Source organism: Myiozetetes cayanensis, unplaced genomic scaffold, assembly GCF_022539395.1.
Source record: "Myiozetetes cayanensis isolate MyiCay16 unplaced genomic scaffold, myiCay2020 scf1300, whole genome shotgun sequence".
Classification (NCBI taxonomy): Eukaryota; Metazoa; Chordata; class Aves; order Passeriformes; family Tyrannidae; genus Myiozetetes; species Myiozetetes cayanensis.
Genome location: NW_026086939.1, coordinates 4,077 through 10,203, shown reverse-complemented (window position 1 = coordinate 10,203; position 6,127 = coordinate 4,077). Strand labels below are relative to the sequence as shown.

Sequence of the window (6,127 nt, the reverse complement as noted above, 5' to 3'; positions counted from 1 at the left end):
GGAGGAAAGACAGCTCTTACACCTGTAGTTGCTGTCACCTGCTTAGAGATAATCAAAATGCCCTCCAAAATTAAAACTGGACTTCATCTCAGCATTTTGTGTTTGAATCCCTTTGTTCATATGCACACCACTCAGGAATCTCAGTGAAATTGAAGCTTTTATTGAGGAAAATTATATTCTATTAATATCTATCTATCTATCTATCTACCTATGTGTCTATCTACCTATCTTATAATCTGTCTAATCTATCTGTACCCTACTATCTATTGGCACACTGTGATGAAACTGTGACCCAGCTCAAGCCCTAAGGTGTGTTCTGGGCAATCCCAGGCTGGTGACAGGAATCACTGGGTGAGCCCAGGCTGGCAGTGTGTGCTTGGGGCAGCCAAATGCCCGAGGTGCTGTCCCTGCAGCCGTGGCTGCGGTGCCTCCCTGTGCCGCGCTCTCAGCCGGACGCTGCCGAGGCTCACACGGTCACCTGCAGGCAGCTGCCTGGTGCTGGCAGCCTGGCACTGTTGCTCCTGCCCTCATGGGACACAGGTGCCAAGGAACAGCCTGGCACAGCCCTGAGCACCCTCCTGAACAGGCAGGGTCGTTGCCATCGCTCCAGGCCGCAAGTGGCTGTGGCAGAAGGAGATCCGTGGCCAAGGGGCTGAGTGGGCAGCAGGAAAGCTCCTGCCTGTCCCACTGGCACCAAGGGCTCCTGCCAGGGAAGAGCAGGCAGGGCACAGGCAGTGGTTGTGGTTGTGGCGGTGCCGGCCTGGCCTGGGTGCTGCTCCCTGGGATGGCTGGGCCAGGCCTGCCACCACTGGGGCAGCGCTGGACTTTGGGACGTGGCTGGCTCCTCCTCGGTGTCTCACAGATGTCTGATGGCATTGGCACTCATGGTGACATCAGCCATTTGAAACAGGTCACACAGACCGGACATGTAAATTAGTGTGGAACTTAGGTGGGAAGTTCCTGCCTCACAGTGCTCTTTGCCACAGTTGCTCTGTAAAAGAATGGAGTTACACAGCTCAGTGCTTCCATTTCAACATTTTCTGTCCTTTCCCACACTGGAAAATTTGTACCAACCTGCTGACCAAAAGTCGTCGGCTTTACCACACGTGGCTGGGGTGTGTTCTGAGGCCGGGAGTTCTGCCCAGTCCCAGACGGTTCCCAAGGTGTCCCAGGCCAGCTGAATCCAGAGGTGGAATTGCAGCCAGATGTCTCCTGACATCGCTGATTGTGGCTGCAGATTTGCTTCTCTGGCGCTCCCAAAGGAGCTTCGCGTTGGCCTCTTCAAGTCTCTCCTTGGCTCTGAAACATTCAGAGGCACACAAAGAGTCACCTTGGGCAGTAACGCTTTGGCAAAGTTCCCCTCCATGTCCTTGACTATTCCTCGACTTCTAAATGCCAAGGGGATGAAGAGCATCCAAAACAAGCACATCCTTTGATCTGAGCTTGTGCAGAGGGCCTGTTTCCAAGAAATCACACCAAGTGCAAGGAGCAGCAAGTGTCACCTCCATAAGAACTCTGGGCTACCCTGCTGGCCTTCATAATAATAATAATAATGGCCAGTCTTCGCGAGCGAAGATCTGGGGAAGGTCTTTCCACCTTCCAGCCTGCGCATTGGATTTTTTAGGTGAGACACAGTGTGCGCGGAACTGAGCCCACCCTTTAATCCTAAGGTTCATCTGCCGGGGCCAAGCGAGCTTGGACGGTGGCAGCGAGGTCCTTAGGACGTAGGTGGGTTGCCTTTTAAGGGCTAATGAGCCCCACCTGCCCGGGAGTGGCCCTGACCGGGGAAAGCTCAAACCTCAGAGCCACTGCTAAAACAGAAAGATCATTCTTATTTTTGATTCACAGAATCCAACTCCACTCTCTGAGATGCCTCTCCTTATTCAAACAGGAAAGGCCACAAGATTCATCTTTTCTGTCACACAGGAGGAGGAGATTAGAGATTGGCAAAAACACTGTCAGTTAAATCAACATCAGCTGGAAAAAGACACCACTCATGCTGTAATGGTGCTACTGTGGTGTTACTGCTGGAACTCTCTAGAGAAGGGAAGACAGGTCTGGTGAAGGGAAGGGTCTTGAGGTACTTTCCCCACAAATATACCAGGTTATGCTTTCACACATCGTGCTGGCCAGATGTGGAAAAGGGATTTTAGAAGGAAAATGCACAAGGAAAAAGGAGTCTGTGATTACCACTCCAAAAAAACCATGGACTTACCTTTCCAGCTTCTTTGCGAGGCTTTTCCTGGTTTTCACTTCCTGCAGGTACAGCTCTTTGTACTTGTCCACTTCTGGCTGTCTGCATTCTTTTTGAAAAGGTCTTTCTTCTTGTTGCAGTGACTACAGCACTAGTAGTAGTTTGGTCAGAGGTTTGCTTTGCAGGGTAGGCCTGAAAGAGACTGTGCCAGGAGCACCTGGGACTTATGAGTCAGGAATGTGCTGATCCGAAGAAACAATACTAAAAGGATTAAGTCAAGCATGCAGAACCGGTACAAGATGATTTGTAATTAGAAATAGGATTTAGTCTGGTGGTGGGAGTTAGTTACACAATATGTTAGAGGGGAGAGGTAACAGTTGATTGTATTCAGGATGATATATGTAAGTTTATGTATAACTGGTATATTTGCTTTGATGTGTGAGCCAATCATGGAGCTTTGTTTGTTAAAGGTATAAAAGATATAGTCGACATGAGGGTCTTTGGAATCCTGACTTGGGACGCTAGTCCTCAGGTTTCCCGGGCCCTGAATAAAGCACCGCATAAACTGACACTCTGTTGGTTTGTGTTCCTGTTTCGGGCAACAGTTTTCTGGCGACCGCGGCAGGACTCCGTGGGTTGCTGGGGCGGCCCACGAGCTGATCCACTCCGTGCCAGCACCAGGTGATTCCTGGAGGAGATATCGACCCGTGCCCGACCCCGCGCCTGACGGACAACCGCCCGAGGTAAGCCCGTAGGTGCTTTATTTTCACTAGTGGTAAAAGCTTGCCTATAAGACGAGACTGTGTATACTCGCTGGGTTGAGCTGAGAGAGGTATTTTTGGGGGAAGCCTAGGCGCTGCTCGTAAGACGCGGTGAAAGCTGCGCTGAAGTCAGCACTTGCCGTGACTAGTGAAAAACGGCAAGATAATTGTGGAAACAGATTACGTAATCGCTGTGGTATTTGTTGTCTGTGTGAGTGCTGTGTTGCAGTGGGTATGATGCCTTTTAAAACCTTTAGAGCGTTGTCTTGTTCTGAAACTGCTATCCCTGATGATTCTCCGCTTGGGTGTATAATAAAGCATTGGAAAGAAGGGAATTTTGGACAAGAATTAAGTAAGACACAACTGATTGATTATTGTAATAATGTGTGGCCTCAATATGATACTGAGGGAATGCAGTGGCCGAGAAACGGTACTGTAACTGTGGAAATAATGACACCTCTAATGCAGTATTTGAAGGATAATGATAAGTGGGAAGAAATACCATATTTGGACTTGTTTTATTATTTGAAGCGTAAACCTAAGTGGCAAGAGGAATGTGGAATGTTGGTGTTAAAAGAATCGAATGATGAATGTGTGGGTTGTAAGGAACGGAAGGTACGGTTTCCCGAATCGGAGGAAGATGTTTCTTTGTTGGTATCCCCGAGCCTTACTCCTACCGCACCCCCGATGAGCGCGGCTCCTTCCCGTAGGTCAGAGGGGTCACCTGTACCTCCGTTGGAATCATCCTCGGATGAGGAAGGAGGAAGGCGTTTAGATAGGACCCCATTAGCTGAGCGAACACGGAGAGGCAGGAGAGAGCGTGGGCGAAGTCGGGAACGAAAGTATGAAGGAGAAGGGAGAACTGTCTCTCCCTCACCTCCAAGGTTGATGGCTCCTTTGCGTGAAGCGGTCGGAGCAGGTGGGGCGCGTGTCATGGTTAAGGTTCCCTTTTCACCGAATGATCTGTTGATATGGAAACAGTCGGCAGGGACGTATAGGGAAAATCCGGAGCGTGTAGCGCGTGTCGTTAAGATGGTTATAAAGACTCAGAATCCAGATTGGAATGACTTGCAAGTTTTGTTGGATACGATTTTAGATTCTACGGAAAAGGAGATGGTATTGCGGGTAATGCTTGAAAGAGCCAGGGAAAGGATTCGCACTCAGCCAGGACAAGGGACAGTAAATGATTTGGTACCACGAGAAGACCCGGAGTGGAATCCGAACGCAGCAGGAGATTATCATAGGTTGAAAGTTTATCAGGAATTATTAGTAGAAGGGATACGAAGTGGAATTCCAAAAACTTTAAACTGGTCTAAGTTGTATTCAGTACGGCAGGATAAGGGAGAATCCCCCTCTGCCTTCCTGGAAAGATTAAAAGAGACGGCTCGAAAATACACAGATTTAGATGTGGAAGCAGAATCAGGGAAGTTACAATTGGCCCTGATCTTTATGGGACAGTCACAGGAAGATATTAGGAAGAAGTTGCAAAAATTAGAAGGAGAGGAAACGCGGAATTTAGAGAAATTGTTAGAAGTAGCTTGGAAAGTGTATAATAATAGAGAGAAGGAGAATACAAAGAAGCAACAAGCGAGTATGTTGGCAATTTTACAGGCAGCAGGAGGAAACTATAATTACAGGGGAAAAGGTCGTGGAAACAGGGGAAGGGGAATTAGCAGAGGTTTCGGTAGTCAAGGACGATTCGGACCCCAGGGTGGACGCGGAAAGTTAGGATTGAATCAGTGTGCATTGTGCAAGAATCCAGGACACTGGAAAAATGAATGTCCTATGAATACAGGAATAGGAATAAATCCGTTTGTCGGGAATATGCAGGGTGCGAATACTGGGACGCCACAAGGTGTCGCTCAAGCATTTATGTTACAGAATTACCAAAATCAAAGCTGACTAGATCGGGATTTAAAGGTTGTCCTGGAAATAGAAGGAGAACCTATGGAATTCCGTGTAGATACAGGAGCCAGTTTTTCAGCAATGAATAGATTAATGGGTCCTCTAAGTAATTCAACTATTCGTGTTGTGGGTGTCTCGGGTCAAACAGAGGAAAGGGCATTCTTGAGGCCACTGGATATTAAATTTAGAGGAAAGCAATTGGATCATCAATTTCTTTACATGCCTAATAGTCCAGAATGTTTACTGGGGAGAGATTTGTTGTCCTCCTTACAAGCTACAATTGTGTTTGAAAAGGGTAGAGTCAAATTAGAAATCCCGGAAGAAAATGTAGCACAGATATTCGCTGTAAATGAAATAGAAACAGAAGCAATTCCTCAAGAGATAGAGCATGCAGTCGTCCCTTGGGTATGGGAGGCTGGGATCCCAGGTTTATCTAAAGCAGCAACCCCAGTAGTAATAGAACTCAAGGAGGGAGCACAGCCAGTACGAGTAAGGCAATACCCGATTAGTTTAGAAGCAAGAAAAGGGGTAGCACCTCTAATCAAACAGTTTGTGACTCTTGGAATATTAGAAGAGTGTGAATCAGAATTTAATACACCAATTTTTCCAGTCAAGAAACCAAATGGAAAATATAGGTTGGTGCAGGACTTAAGGGCAGTCAATCTTTTAACCAAGGACATTCACCCAGTGGTAGCAAATCCATATACCTTGTTAACATCTGTTTCTGAGAAATTCCAGTGGTTTTCAGTAATAGATTTGAAAGATGCATTCTTCTGCATCCGATTGGCACCGGAAAGTTGGCACCTCTTTGCTTTTGAATGGGAGGACCCTGACACCGGAAGAAAAAGGCAACTCACTTGGACGCGGCTGCCACAAGGATTCAAATCCTCGCCTACAATATTTGGTAATCAACTAGCGAAAGAACTCGAGCAGTGGAAGACAACTCAGGTAAAAGACTCTCCTTTCTCTTACATAGTTCTGCAGTATGTAGATGACATTCTTCTGGGCACTGAAGAACAACAGACGTGTTGTAAGCTGACCATTGAACTGTTAAACATGTTAGGTCAAGCAGGCTATCGGGTCTCGAAGGAAAAGGCCCAACTAGTTAAACAGAAAGTTATCTACTTAGGTTGTGAGATTTCTCAAGGCGTCCGGCGGCTAGGGGCAAACAGAGTACAAGCTATCTGTGCTATTCCAGTTCCACGGAATAATCAGGAGTTAAGGTCTTTTCTAGGAATGATCGGCTGGTGTCGACTATGGATTCCTG

The 6,127-nt window shown here is 47.3% G+C and overlaps 1 long non-coding RNA gene across 1 annotated transcript; it reads right to left on the bottom strand.

Annotated features, from left to right (window-relative positions):
* Window positions 1–215: 215 nt before the first annotated feature.
* Window positions 216–2,328, bottom strand: LOC126636527 (uncharacterized). Its single transcript, XR_007628051.1, has 3 exons — window positions 2,216–2,328; window positions 1,075–1,299; window positions 216–991 (listed from the first exon to the last, which is right to left on the bottom strand). It is a non-coding gene; the product is annotated as an uncharacterized LOC126636527 (long non-coding RNA).
* Window positions 2,329–6,127: the final 3,799 nt, after the last annotated feature.